This window comes from Poromitra crassiceps, assembly GCF_964638095.1.
Source record: "Poromitra crassiceps genome assembly, chromosome: 20".
In the NCBI taxonomy this organism is placed as follows: Eukaryota; Metazoa; Chordata; class Actinopteri; order Beryciformes; family Melamphaidae; genus Poromitra; species Poromitra crassiceps.
This window is the reverse complement of record NC_139637.1, coordinates 20,630,751-20,647,326: the sequence shown is the minus strand read 5'-3', so window position 1 is coordinate 20,647,326 and position 16,576 is coordinate 20,630,751.

The window sequence follows — 16,576 nt, the reverse complement described above, 5'->3', positions numbered from 1 at the left end:
TAAGCTTTACCAAGCGTCCGGTGTGGGTTTGAACATCTGCAGCCACGTGCATGTGAACTGTGTTTCAGGACGACAGCAGGTGTGGGTGGTTTTCTATGTGGTTAACCAGCAGCGTAACTACCATATATCCTGCTACTGCAATCATTTATTTTATTTTATTTTTTACTTTTTTTTTTATTGGTGTTCAGTGTTGGACAAGTTACTTTCCAAATGTAATATACTACATATTAATAGTTACTTTCATTTGAAAGTAATGAGTTACTTTACAATATTACTGTCTGTGTAGAGTAACTCGTTACTTATTACACTACTTTTAACTCATTACTTTCACCAAAATAACTGCAGCAGCAGAATGACATCGCCGCCCCGGAACCATCCCGAAAAATAATTTAAACATTGAACCTTGAAGTCAGTGTAAACAATCCAAAATTCGAAATGTTATTCTTTTCCTTTGTTATTGTCATCTATAGTGGTTGTTTGCATAAAAACACACAATTTGATTGAACTCAATTCGTAACTTGAGTTACTTGACAAAGTAACTGGTATAATATTACTGAAATCCTATTGGTAATAAGTTATATTACTGAGTTACTGCTAAAAGTAATATATTACATGTAATATGTTACCTTTGTAATGAGTTACCCCCAACACTGTTGGTGATAGACAGATATAAACAGCTTTTAGTAGCATGAGGGCATGTACAGTGATCTGTGGCAAATCACCTTTTTTTCTTTTACTTAAATTAGATCAACAAAACTCGAAAAGTTATAATAAAATAAAATAAATAGAATCATTCATCCAATACAATCACTCAGTCTCTCTTACTCACCGATTCACTCAGATTTGATAACAATGACACAGAAGACGCTCTTCTGTTCAGCCTCCCTACCGCTGTTGTAGTCCAGTGACTATAGGCTATCTGTTGTAGTCCAGTGACTATATCTCTGTTGTAGTCCAGTGACTATATCTGTTGTAGTCCAGTGACTATATCTGTTGTAGTCCAGTGACTATATCTCTGTTGTAGTCCAGTGACTATATCTGTTGTAGTCCAGTGACTATATCTGTTGTAGTCCAGTGACTATATCTGTTGTAGTCCAGTGACTATATCTCTGTTGTAGTCCAGTGACTATATCTGTTGTAGTCCAGTGACTATATCTGTTGTAGTCCAGTGAGTATAGCTCTGTTGTAGTCCAGTGACTATATCTGTTGTAGTCCAGTGACTATATCTGTTGTAGTCCAGTGACTATAGCTCTGTTGTAGTCCAGTGACTATACCTGTTGTAGTCCAGTGACTATATCTCAGTTGTAGTCCAGTGACTATATCTCTGTTGTAGTCCAGTGACTATACCTGTTGTAGTCCAGTGACTATGGGCCCTATTCTCCCACAAGCCTTCGGCGCTAAAACGGGCCTTAAACGCAAAAAAACGTGCCTTGCGCCTGTTTTGGGACGATATCAATATGGCTTTAGGCTGCCAAATGCGCTTTACGCCGAATGGGCGTGGCGCAGTCCCAGAATGGGCCAAAGTGGGCGTGTCGGCGCTAAATACCGGCGTACTGCTATCTTCCGACCTGGCGTTAATTTAGCGCCTTGCGCCTTTGAAAAGCAGGCCTATTCAGTGGGCCAGTTGCTTGGAGCGCTCCCCTCTGGCTCTCTCCCTCCCCTCTGGCTCTCTCCTCTTTCACCCTTCTCTGTGTCACTCTCTCCCTCTCTCCTCAGTCTGACAGGCACAATACCGACTGTCTCTGACTCCCTCGCTCAGAGTCCCATAGAAAAAATAAGCTGTAACTTCACTGTAATGTGAATGTCCCAAGATGCATTGTGTTTCTCCATTTCGCTACTAAATAGCAACCAAATGAGCCGAAAACCTATATTAAGGGAGGATCTAAATAATGTGTAATGGTAAGACAACCTCCAATTGTAGAACATTTCAATATTGGACCAAATAAAACATCGAAATGAAAACACCACCCTATGTGAAACATATATGTCCTACTGGGGCTATAAATATCCCTTGTCGATTTAACGTGATTTAGATAAGTGACAGCGGAACGCGCTTCGGAAGCTTCTACTGTCATCTGCTATACTGTGATGTCCGCTCCAATAACTTGGCCCTACTCCACATTTAGTTTTACAATAAAAACACATTTATGCAATGACTTTACATAATGTAGGCTATATTTATGTGCATCATCCTTCCTGCAGCAGGCGAGAGAAAATGATATCTTTCTGGACAAACTTTCACCAATCTAATAGGCTATATTTTTCTAGCTGATGCGTTTAGAACATTATTTTCACTTTGATCTTGCTATAGTGTAGCGTATTTACATGCTTGCAGTATTGAAACTGCAGTTAGATTGGTTTGAGAAGCATAATAATATGGAATAATAGCCTATAATGCAGACAGACAGACTGGATGAAGGGAGGGGGGGGGCAGAGCGTTTGGCTTTCGTCTGGTTTTGCGGGATCACTGGAATTGGAGCTAAAAAGGCAAGCGTGCGATTCGTTTATTGCAGTTATCCAATGAGCATGACGGTGCATAATTTTACGCTTAAAAGGCGTGGTTGTAATGGTTGAGGCTGCGTCTAGCGCCAGCACGACGATATCAAGTGCGCTGGTCCACGCCCACTGATTTGAGCTGCGCCAGGCGCTCGGCCTAGAAACAGCGCCGATGCAACGATAGGGACCTATATCTCTGTTGTAGTCCAGTGACTATATCTCAGTTGTAGTCCAGTGACTATATCTGTTGTAGTCCAGTGACTATATCTCTGTTGTAGTCCAGTGACTATACCTGTTGTAGTCCAGTGACTATACCTGTTGTAGTCCAGTGAGTATTTTGAGATCTTCATTGATGATCTTCAAGACGCTATTGAGCTAGTCTACGATATGATATGACGATATTATGACCAGCGTTACTATAGGACCAAAGGTGTGTCGGCTGGCTGAGGTCAAACACAGAAGTGTTGCGTGCATACAGCCTAATACGTATTCTCAACTCCCTCTCTCTTTCATGCACACTGACTGTATGCACACGCACACGCACACGCACACACACACACACACACGTGCACACAGCCCTTCACTTTAGCCACAACATGCAAGCATGCATCATACATACATGTAGACACACACATGCCCCGAAGACATCATTTATATATGATCGCTGACACGACACGCGCACACAAATGTGTCACACACCATGGTGCTTTCTAAAGGGGGGGAGAGAGAGAGAGAGAGAGAGAGAGAGGGGGAGAGAGAGGGAGAGAGAGAGAAGGAGAGGGAGAGAGGGAGAGAGAGAGAGAGAGAGGGAGAGAGGGAGAGAGAGGGAGAGAGAGAGAGAGGGAGAGGGAGAGGGAGAGAAAGAGAGGGAGAGAGAGAGAGGGAGGGAGAAAGAGAGAGAGGGAGAGGGAGAGAGAGAGGGAGAGAAAGAGAGGGCGAGAGAGAGAGGGAGAGAGAGAGAGGGAGAGAGAGAGAGAGAGAGAGAGAGAGAGAGAGAGAGAGAGAGAGGTAGCTGCCCTGGCTGAATATGTGTTTGAACATGAAAAGAGTCAGATAAAAGGTCACCATTATCCTCAGTGGCCCGTTCATTCTGAATGTTAGCCCTGCTTCTCTGCATGCAGAGGCTCGCAGCAATTTGACTCCTTCTTAACCTTCCTACCCTCCTCATATACCTCATATATATATATACATATATATATATATATACATACATACATACATACATACATACATACATACATAGTGTATTTTTCTTGGGTGATTATTATAGGATGGGATATGTCAACGTTTGGCTGGAACAGGTTTTTGCAGTGTTAGAATTTTCCCATTGAAAAGCATGTAAAAGGCTTTTTTACATGAAAAAGAGCAGATGTTCGACTCCCAGCTATTTCCCCCATAATAGATTAATAATTCTCTGATCTCAGGCATCTATCCTGAACTAAATGCCTCAAAGTGACTATCTCACCATAGATGGCCCCCCGCCAAAACATGAAAAAACTCAAACACTATGAACATTTTGAAATTCGCCTTCCCTTCAGCAGGGCCGCGGGAAGTAGGGGTGCTGCAGGTGCACCCCCTAGACCCCCCCCCCCCCCCCCCCCCCAAAAAAAATCATTTTTTTTTTTTTTTTTTACAAATGTAATTAAAAATATTTTGCAGTGCACTATGTTCCTTTCTTGTTTAAGAATGTTTCGGGAAATGAAAATGTAGCCTATTTAAATAGAATTATCAACAATAACAATCAAGGAAGTTACATGCTTGTAGGCTAGAGAAGAAGAAGAAGCGCGCATGCACGCACATGTTGTGTTGAACCAACCAACAACCAATACGAATTGTTTAATCTGGCAATAAAGAAACGTGAACTTGACATGCTATTTTAATAGCCTACTCAAAAATGCACCTCCCACTATACAGCAAAGAGAGGAGTCAATGTTTCTTGATATATGCCATTCAGATCAGAATAATTAGTCTAGTAATTAAGTTTGCTGATAATATTTCTATCATGTTAAGTCTGTGTCATGTTAACTGGTGTATTCAGAGCAAATAGGGAGATATAGAGCATTATCATCATGCTATATATCTCCCTCTTTGCTCTGAATGAGTGAGAAAAGGAGAAAATAATGAATAATTACATCACAACAGTATCCTAATGTTAATTTAAAATGAGATATTCCTCTAAATATGGCAAAAAATGTAAAAACAAAACGTAATTTCTTTTTTCGGCGGGGCCTGCTTAAAGTGACTTCCAGCGGCCCTGCCCTTCAGGATAGTATCCCTAACTTCCCAAATTCATGATTTTTTGGGGGGAAATGACTGGGAGTCCAAAATCTGCACGTTTTTTTTATATTCACTGCCTTCACTTCAGATTTTCCCCAACACTTCCTATTTTTAAAAATGGTCTAAAAACTTTTGTTTAACACCGCTTTTAACTGTTGAAATGTCTATTTATCCTATTATTTTCCTGTATTGACCAAACGTGTAGCATCTTACTGCTTTTTTGCTTTTAATTGTCTTTTTATCTTCTTTTATTCTCTTATGTCTATAATGTCTTGTGAAGCACTTTGAATTGCTTTATGTATGAAATGTGCTATATAAATAAACTTGACTTGACTTGATTTGAGCCAAAAAGTGTCATTTTTGCCCGGGATTTTATTAAAAAATCGCTAATTCCTTGACCTTAGCCATCCATCCTGCAGTGAAGGCTTGACATTTGTAGTATGCAGTGTAAAATTTAGGTTTGCATCATTTTCCACTGTTCGGCATAGGGATACATTTTTCATACATTTCATGTAAACTGCAAGAAATTGATTGCTGTCCCATACATGGTTGAAATGGGGCAAAATATGAAAACTCAATAGAAACCAGTAGTGTGAAGCCTTGACTCCAGGATAGATGTGTAACTTTCAGAACGAGAATTCATAATTTTTTTGAAAAATGCCTGGAGGTGCAAAAAAAAGCCTTTTAACATTAAATTTAACATTGAAACCAATGGGAAAACAATCAAAATTACTTTAAGGGCATGCGATTTTCACAAAACTTTATTAGTACCGTCTCCACAAGTATTGTCTCTCTATTCCCAAGTACTGTCTCTCTATCCCCAAGTACTGTGTCTCTATCCCCAAGTATTGTCTCTCTATCCCCAACTTAGTACTGTCTCTCTATCGCATGCAGAGGAGGACAGACACAGGAGACAAGACAAGGTCCTCATGGGCTTTGATTCTAGGCTAGCAGGGCCACGTGTGCTTTCTGCGTGTGTGTGTGTGTGTGCGTGCGTGCGTGTGTGTGTGTGCGTGCGTGCGTGCGTGCACTGGAGGGCGGCGACCCAGTCTACACACACACACACACACACACTTCAGCACATGTTACAAGGGCTGGGTATCCGATACCTGCATTTGATCCTATTTGTACACAGATCTAGAAAAAAGATCTCGATGGTTTTGCTCGCAGCCAATCACCGCAGCGCTCTTTGATTGAATGTGACGTGTGATTGGCCCACTACCGCAGCAGCTACAACCCATACAGTCTGTGGTGGTGAAGTCGAGTGTGTTGTGTGTGATGTTGTTGTTGGCAGTTCAGCGTGCTGAGATGCTACCAAAATGTTTTTATTTTTATTTTTTATAAGTACTCTATTGGTATCGATATCGGTATCGGTATTGTTTTTAAGGGGTCTGGTATTGGCATCGCAATTATTTTAAACGATACCCAGCCCTACATGTGACTAAGCAAGCATGTGTGTGTTCACATCTGTGCTACATGTGCGCACAAGTGCTATTCTAGGTGAGTAGTGTGTGTTCATGCCGGCGCAAATGTGTGTGTGCGCGCGAGTGCAAGTGTAGGTGAGTATGTGTGTATTTGCGTGTGCGAAAGTGTGATCCAGGGTGTGTGTGTGTCCACGTGTGTGTGTGTGTGTGTGTGTGTGTGTGTGTGTGTGTGTGTGTGTGCGTGCTCAGTTCGTCAGCGCCCGTGTGTGTCAGTGTTTCGTCGTCGTCTCCCCGGGCCGCCTACACTGGCGGCGCGTCTGCTGCGGGGCCACCTGTGCACCTGCAGTCCCACTTTCCCGACAGGCATCTGAAGGGGTCACCTCTGGCGGGGGCCCTTGGTTATCTGGGCTGCTGCCTTGCCTGCCGCGCGGGGCTGGCTCGGCGCCAATCACACATTTCTGTAATGCCCAGCGGGAATAGCACACTTAAGAATTCCACACAGTCAGTGTGGACTGGAGCCATCGAAGGTGGGCCGCCAACAGAACAGAACAGAACAGAACACAGGGCCCGGATATCTGCAGTGTTACTGTGTGAGAGCCCGTTGAAGCAAGCAACGTTGATGATGATGATGATGATGAGGAGGAGGATGACGTGACGGTGATGATGGTAGTGCGGGTTTGAGAGGACGGGGGGGGGGGGGGGTGCTGGCCTTCAAAGAACTTGTGCGAAAGAGAGGAAGGAGGAAAGAAAGAAAGTTGAAAGATGAAAGACTGATTGATGTCCACTCTGTGTGTGTCCATCTCCCTCACATCTCTCTGCCAACCCTCCCCCCTCCCCACCACACACACACACACACACACACACACACACACACACACACACACGCACACACACACATCATACCTTCCATGCAGGAAAGACCACCGGCAACAACAGTGTCTTTCCTACAGGAAACGACCTTTCCTGGTCACCTTCAGACGTGCCTGAGCTTCATCATCCCTCCACCTCATCCTCATCCTCCTCTTCCTCACCACCACATGATAGCAACACGACTGAAACCACAGTGGGCTACTACATCATGGGCTACTTGTAGAGAGAGATGGACGGGTGGTGGTGAGGGGGAGAGAGAGACGTATAGGCTGTGTGGTGCGGGGGGGGGGAGAGAGAGAGAGAGACGTATAGGCTATGTGTGGTGGGGGGGGGGAGAGAGAGAGAGACGTATAGGCTATGTGTGGTGGGGGGGGAGAGAGAGAGAGAGACGTATAGGCTATGTGTGGTGGGGGGGGGGAGAGAGAGAGAGACGTATAGGCTATGTGTGGTGGGGGGGGGGGAGAGAGAGAGAGACGTACTGTATAGGCTATGTGTGGTGCGCCACTTTTCCTCCCCTATGTCTCTCCGCAAGGTTACTGGCCCTGGCCATCGCCGGCCCGCTCTGCTCCCTCACAAACCGACCCACCCTGAGCCGGGCCGGGCAGGTCCGGTCCTGCAGGTTCCCCCTCGTCCGTCCGGCCCAAAGATCATCAGCCTGGATAACGACCGACCCACTCACACCCCCGGCTGGCTCGCTCAACAACGCTGCAGGTGTGTGACGACGCGCCGTGAATCCAGACAAAACAACTCAAATGATATCCAATAGCCTCCGTATAGCACCGGGACACGCCGGTGCCCGGGAAAACTGGAAAAGACTGAGGCAGCCCGGAGGAGAATATAGCGCGTGAACGCTCATCCACTGACACAGGACACGGATGGATAGATATGTATATCATTAGCTTTACACAGGCACACACACACAGACACACACGCGTGCGCACACACACACACACACACACACACACACACACACACACACACACACACACACACACACACACACACATACTCCCTATCATAATAGCGTGGTATGCCTGCACTGTATATTGACACAGCTCTAGGCCTATGGTGATGAGACAAGCCACACACAGCACAGGCCCTGACACGTTCTCCCTGTAGGCTGTGCCGCTAACAGTCAATCACAGTCAGCGAGAGCAACACCTCCCCTGATTTAGAAGAAGCAGAAGAAGAAGAAGAAGAAGAACGCACGGGCGCCCGGGGTAAATAGAGTCACGCACGCGGGCACGCACGCACGCACGCACGGACTCACCGACTCACCGTGCAGGCCGAGCTCAAGGACATCAGCATCAGCGCGGGCGGGCAGGGGAGGCAGAATGCCCCGGTAATCTGGAAACTGTCCCACGCCGGATGACAGGGTATACAGACAGACAGACAGACAGACAGGGGGGAACCGGGGGGAGGCACGGCGGCTCCGGCTGCCTGGAGTCCCGAGGAGAGGAGAGGAGACACGACCGACCGTGCTGATGAATATTCCGCTCCGCGCGCGGTCACCTGACGGCTGGTCGGCGGAGTTCTGCGGCGGTTGAGAGGAAGGAGAGAGAGAGGAGAGAGAGAGAGAGGAGAGAGAGAGAGAGAGAGAGAGAGAGAGAGAGAGAGAGAGAGAGAGAGAGGATGCGCCGGGTTGAGGGTTTAAACACCTCAGATGTGTGTCTGTGTGTGTGTGTGGGGACGGGGAGGGGGGGGAGTGCACCGTGCACGAGAGCTGCTAGCGGCGGTGCGCGAGCTGCTAATTTAACCGGATTCTTGTGTTAACTGTTAACGGCGAGGAGGGGGGGGGGGGGGGGAGAAACGCGGTGCGAGGAGAGAAGCTCATGCGACATCTTTGGAGGAGGAGAAGGATGAGGAGAGGGGAGGAGGAGGAGGGGTGAGATGCTGCGAGAGGAGAGCAGCAGGAGCTCGGTCGGTCGCAGCATCCGCGAGAGGAACCGAGTAGGAGAGGAGAGAGATACAGGAGAGGGGAGGAGGGAGGGAGGCAGGGAGGAGGGGGTGCTCAGTACGTCACACACATCCCCTACTTGGCTGCGTCTGCGTGATGACGTCAGCAGACACACACCGCATCGTAGGCTACGTTTCTTGTAGGGCACAATCAGTTGCCTTTTAGAGTCATATTAAAATAACACGAGGCCTATAGGCTAAATAAAAGAAATAAAAGAAAATATATAGCCTGCTATATATTAACAACAGTCAGTGTTGGAGAAGTTACTTTCAAAATGTAATATACTACATATTAGGCTACTAGTTACTCTAATTTGAAAATAATAAGTTACTTCACAATATTATTGTCTGTGTAGAGTAATCCGTTACTTATGACACTACTTTTGCATTACTTTCACCAAAATAACAGCAGTAGCAGAATGACATCGCCACCCCAGAATAAAATAATTTAAACAGTCTTGAAGTCAGTGTAAACCATCCAAGATTCTAAATGTTATCCTTTTGCTTTGTTATTGTCATCTATATTTGCATGAAAACACACAATTTGATTAGGAAATGATTGTATCTTTATTTAAATAGCCTATGTGCTTTGATCTTTTTTTAAGTAGCCTAACTCAATTTGTAACTTGTGTTACTTGACAAAGTAACTGGTATAATATTACTAAAATCCTATTGGTAATACGTTATATTACTGAGTTACTGATCAAAGTAATATATTACATGTAATATGTTACTTTTGTAATGAGTTACCCCCAACACTGGTGGCTAGTCTGTGGAGTTTCAGTGGCATGTCAGTAGTGGCTAGTGGCACAGTGATTATTAGTGTATACATGGTTTTCATGGAATTGTGTTAGGGAACCGTTTGGAACCTAGCTTAGGTATTGTACTATTTATTGCACTAATAAATAGTACTAGTTATTGTACTACGGTACCAAACACGAGTTGAAACAGTCTAAAGAAGGGAAGATTGCAGCATGTCGTCCTGACTGATGCATCTATATGGTTAACATTTGATGTATATCATGCACACATTTCATACTGTGCAAAAAACCCATCTCACATGCACTTCAGCTCAGAGATCGACAGAGGGAAAAATCACCCATAGAGTATGTAGGCCTATAGGTTATGTGGCCTTAGGTTCACCCCAAACAGATATAATGGACTCTGGAAGCTTATTCCCGGCACTGTTGACATTAATATCTAAATAGGCTATATACAAAATGATATTGTTTTTTTTAGCACACAATATTTTTGAATACATTATTTATGGGCCTGCGGGCCTAGTGATCTAAAGAAATAGAGGTTACATTGTCATTTTGTCATTGAGGCACGGTGAGCATTCGACAGATACAAATGACAGTTGGTTGAGCTTCCCAGCTGTGGGCGGCAGACACAATTTGCAAATTGGTTTTAATAAAGCCTGTCATTGAATTGCCTGGAGTCAGTACGAGAATGTCAAAATGTAAAAACACTTTGCAAGACAAGTGAAATCCAACGTGGGTTTTAACGGGATTTTAATTTGATTCCAATGTGATCCTGTCTAGTCTGCATGTGAGAGAAACAGCCCCTCTCCCAGAGCTGCATCAAGCCAGCCAGAGAAAACAAGAAAAGTGATTTTACCTTCACAATAAAAGCCTCACAATTAGCAATTAGCCTACTAAAAGAAAAACAGGGGCCCCATTTGATAACTACCGGTATCTAGCCTACAACATAGCCTACTGTAGGCCTGGGTGAGGAAATAACATAATAAGTAGGTAGGCTAATGATTGCAACATGACTAAACATCTGTTTTACCGTCTGACTAATTTGTTGTTTGAAACATCAGGGTTGAGTTCAGCCCAGAGAACACGTAACAAACCGTTTGAAATGGCGACACGTCGCTGCTGATTGGTTAACACCTCTGACACGCCCATGCAACACAACATAGACAACATACCTCGAAGCCTGTCGCGCACCATTGCAAACCATTTCGAGGAAACATGACGTCGAAACCCCCAAAAAACGTAGCATACGGTGCACACCGTTTAACAGATTGAACACACCCCAGTAGTCGGGTAGGTCTTTCCCAGGGGAGAAAAAAAAATCTCTTGCACACAGGAAGTGATGTTGAGGCTGAACAGACTGAGAAAAGAGTGCCACCTGACCTACAGAAACTCAAACTGCATCAGCAGAAAGTCCAAGGAACAGGACTGGACTGGACTGGACTAGACTGGACTGGACTGGACTGGCTGACATGTGACCTGTGGGAAGTAGAGAGCAGAAAGACCAGAGCAGTGAGTACTGAACACCAAAGATGTCATGGGGGGGGGGGGGGGGGGTGGGGGGTTGGGGATGGGGCTCAAGTTGAGGAAAATCACTTTAACTAATCTTCATTTTGGTGGGGGTCACCTGGAAGTCGCTCAAGGCCCCCTGCTGGCGCTCCCGGACCCCGCACCTTGGCACCCACCTGTCCGGTACACGACAGCTCATGGAGTCGTGATTGAGAAGCAAGCGACAGGCTGTTCCTCTGTCACTCAGGCTGATGGAGCACACAAAAGCCCAGGGCCTGAGGCGCTGTCCGTGGTGCTGAAAGCTAGCACAGCACACCCTAGTGCTGAAGAAACAAAAGAATACCATACACTCTTCATACTAGGCTAAATAGCACCCCCTCCCCCCCAATGGCCCCCCGTGCACATGCACGGCTATACCCAACTGGCTACTGTCAAAGCTTGTTATGCAGCGAGCCAGTGTGGGGAGAGGAGAAATGTATTTATAGATGAATCAGATCAACTTATTAATAGATTTCCTCTACACTGCAGGGAGACGGACCACAGACTTGCACGCGCGCGCGCACACACACACATGCACACACACACACACAGATAACTTGATGACAAGCTTTGTTGTTGATTTTATCTTTCTTTTGATCACTCCTCTTGTCTTTAAGCGCTCAACACCATCGCACAAAACTCAATACACACTCTCTTTGATGGATGCTAATTTGTTTGAATAGTTCCTGCAGATGAGCACAAAAATGTCTACCTTATACTTTCAAACATCTAATCTTGACCAACAGTCATTAAGTCACTTCTACTCAAAAATAGCCTTTTAGCTCAAATTGGCTTTCACAGATTTAGCTCTTTCTCCTACAGTGCCATTGAACAACAAAATCCATCAAATGTCCTGTATCCTCCTTTTCCTTTAGCCCAACTCATTTCTTCCAAATCTAGGAGTGGAATCCGCTTATAGTAGGGATGTCACAATATATCATCCCACAATATATCGCAATATCAAAACGTGACAATATGCATCGTTGAGATGAAATCTCATATCGTGAGAAAAAGAAGCTGAACATGGTGGCACTGATCTGCATCTGATTGCATGCTCGCTCTCCTTTTCATTGCTTTGTTCGAACAGACGAGGGACGTTACAGACACGGAGGATGAAAATGTTGAAACTGAAATTACTCAAATTAGCGTGGAGGATGCCCCCTCAACTTACAAATCGATCGCAAAAAATCGTATCGTGAACTGAGTGTATCGTGACACCCCTAGCTTATAGTGATCAATCGCTTAAATTGATCCAAAAGCTTGGTCCCCAATCATTCCTATTGATAGTATTCTGTTACATCACCACACGACCAAGGAAAATGACAGGTGATTGTAATCAATTAACAGGTGATTACAATCAAGTGACACAAACAGCCAATGAGCTGTGTGTATTGTAGTGCCATATTGGTAGGAAAATGCTTGTGACATCATGGGAATACTATGAATACACATGCTGTTTGAATAATTTGCTTATAGTGATCAATATTCCGCTTACAGTGATAATTTCGGGCCTTGTCACACCTGAGAACAATGGACAAAATGTTTAAAACTACAGTAATTCTATTATTATTATTATTTTTGACTTACAAACTGCCAAAAATGAGCCAATGAGATACATCAGTGATGTAATATGGTGCATGTCTGTCTGTATATGGAGAGATTGCGGCGTGCGTCTCTGTCTATCTATGTAGACCGCTGTGTTTGAAACAGCTGGGTGCCTATATTATGCTAACTTACTGTATGGATTTTTAAGTCAATAACATTCAGTAAATAGTGAAGCTGTCCGTTTCATCACTTTATATGTAGGCTACTGTATTCATGTAATAAATATCAAAATGTTCAATCAGATGGTAATCAACAAGAGAAAGAAAGAGAAAGAAAAAAAATCCACTTAAAGTGATCAATTTGACCCCTCCCAAGATGATCACTATAAGATCGCCTTGGGAGTTGGAACATCCACTGTATTATATATATATACTGTATAATATTAGCAATATGGGAAACTGGCCTGTAAGCTTCACTATGGCTTACACAAGGTCAACTTGTGTCAGATTAATGCTCCTATAGACCTTATTCGCTAACCCCGGACAGCACCATATTGTTGACATACCGTCCTGCAGCTGACAACTATAGTAACGGCCTTATTGTCGTTTCTGTTCCATTACAAAATAGCGATAGCGATGACAGCAATAAAAACCGCAGAGTTGTTGTTTGTATGCTGCCGTTAATGCCTGTAATAATAAACAAAAGAAAAAACGAGGTGAACAGACTTTGCTGTGAGGAGCTGTCAGAAAGTTTCACCTGTCTCTCCCAACTATCCACACATCTCCTGTGCTGCTGACGTATCCTCCGTCTCGCTCCCTTCACGTCTGTGGACGGTAGAGATAGAAACAAACCACGGGGACTTTATTGCTGTCATTACTACAGCCGCGTGTAACGCAGGTCACCATCCGAACACAATTGGAACGATACAGGTAACGCTAACGGCGGCTAGCTTCCTATAAACTCTGCTCTTACATAGGCTGTCACTTAAAGCGGCTGCACTATGTCAACAACATGGCGGCAGTGGGCGTGCCCGTACGTGAGTGACGTCAATCGAATAAGGTTTATTCTGAAACACAGGATATTCATAGCTAGGGATAGGAAGGTCTGAGAGTCAGAATTTGAGGGGTGGGTAGGGAGAGTGGCTGGGAGGATGTGGGTGTGTTAGGGTTCTGATCCGACTCACAAAATGTGCACATCATAGCAGACTGGAGTATTGGCCTTGGCGGAGGTCTGCACTCTCAGAGTGCACTTCTAGTTATTAGAAATATTGCATGCCTTGCATGTTTCATGTGCTCAGTTCAACATACAGCTATTAATGCTGACCAAGAGCGACCTGACCAAGAGAGCAGCATTAAACAGTGTTACAACAAAACACAAGCAATACAGAGAAATACACTGTCACACATGGGAGAACACAGTATCCAATTAATATGCAAAATATGCAAATATGTGTGGATGTATTCAAACTTTTACTACTTAAAAAAAAGTTTTGATTTTTTCCTGTAAGATCTAATGCTGCAGAGTGAATAGTGACAAATCGATTCTTTCTTATCTATTAACTTTCCGAGCTGCTTTCAAAGGCAGCTCTAACGGTCAGTGTGTGTACTAATGTTACCGGTAAGAAGGGGTGTGTCTTGAGAGGTCTTAATACATTTTTGATTTGATAGTTCTGTCTATCCATTGCTCTTACTTTTTATCCCACTGTATACACTCTCTTCCCCCCTAACACTAAGCGCGTGCACACACACACACACACACACACACACACACACAGACAGTACACTACCTTCTCTTTCTGTCCACCTCTACTTGTTGTCTTAAGTTAGGTTCTACAGTCTACTCTCTATGCATTAGGCATTTAGAGCTTTTAGCAGTGCTTGATTCACATCTAATAGGTCTGAGGCTGGGGGCTCTGGAGCCTTCATCAGTTCAATGGCACTCAGCTCCGAGCAGTGTTGGGGGTAACTCATCACAAAAGTAACCTATTCAATGTAATATATTACTTTTAGCAGTAACTCAGTAATATAACTTATTACTTATAGGATTTCAGTAATATTATACCAGCTACTTTGTCAAGTAACTCAAGTTACAAATTGATTTACTTTTTTTTATCAAAGCACATATTTAAAAAAGATACAATCATTTCCTAATCAAACTGTGTTTTTATGCAAATAACCACTATAGATTGAGGCCACGTCTCGTCATAGACGCTGGGTTAGCTGGCTCAGGCTTGCTGGGGGCGGGGTCAGGGTGGGGTAAATTCCCCCGTTCTATCCATTCAGCAAAGTTAGAATTTAGCTGATAGCCCAGCCCAGGCAGACACGATCGGGGATTTTACCACCGCAGTAAACGCACATCTGAGCAGACATCTTGTGTTCTGCTCTAGAACCCCCAAACCTGTAGTTTAGAGCCGCAGCACCGTCTTTTGGTGAGTCAGCCCATGAGATATATGGGCAGTTTTACCCCACTCGCGCGCCAGCCGTCTAACATTTTGTGGGCGTTCCCAGACATGCGGACTGTCTCTATGATGACAATAAGAATAACATTTAGAATTTTGGATTGTTTACACTGACTTCAAGACGGTTTAAATTATTTTTCGGGATGGTTCCGGGGTGGCGATGTCATTCTGCTGCTGCTGTTGTTTTGGTACAAGTAATGCAAAAGTAGTGTAATAAGTAACGAGTTACTCTACAGTAATATTGTAAAGTAACTTATTACTTTTAAATAAAAGTAACTAGTAATATGTAGTATATTACATTTTGAAAGTAACTTGCCCAACACTGGCTCCGAGACTGCCGACCTGACACAGCATTTACCCCTCACAACTGTCATTTCAAGGTAAACATATGCATTAGAGAGCCACACACAGTGACCTTCTGCCTTGTGTGTCTGCATCAGAGGCCTAGAGAGGAGGGGAGATCAGAGGTCGGAGCGTGGTGCAGTGTAAACGCAACGATGAGCTCCAGTGCGCTCCGTCACCTCAGCTCTCTCTCCTCCTCCACCTCCCTCCATCCCCAAACCTTCCGCTCTCCATACGCCCTCGCCACCACCCGCCCTTCATCCATCCATGTCACTCTCTTTTCCCTATACTCCTTCCCTTAGTACTCCTTTCCATCCGATGGTTAATTCATGGAGTCTGGCTGAACACGCTAGCTCCTCCATTATTAATATAACATTAGGGAGACAGAGGGAGGGAGAAACGGGGAAGACGGAGGAGAGCGAGGGGAGAGGAGGGGGAGAGGGAGGAAGAGTGAGGGGAGAGACGGAGGAGAGCGAGGGAGAGTGAGGGGGGAGACGGAGGAGAGCGAGGGGAGAGACGGGGGAGAGGAAGAGTGAGGGGGGAGACGGAGGAGAGCGAGGGGAGAGACGGGGGAGAGGAAGAGTGAGGGGGGAGACGGAGGAGAGCGAGGGGAGAGACGGGGGAGAGGGAGGAAGAGTGTGAGAGGAGAGACGGGGGAGAGACGAGGGAGAGTGTGAGAGGAGAGACGGGGGAGAGCGAGGTGAGAGACAAGGGAGAGTGTGAGAGGAGAGACGGGGGAGAGGGAGGGAGAGAAGGAAACAGGCAGGAGGAGAGAGGGAGACAGTGATGGAGAGGAGGGAATGTCAGAGAGAGAGAAGGCAGGATGCTAGGGAGAAAAAAATGAGTTGGAGGTGAGTGACGGAGGAGAACAGAGAGAATATGACAGGAAGAGGAACACC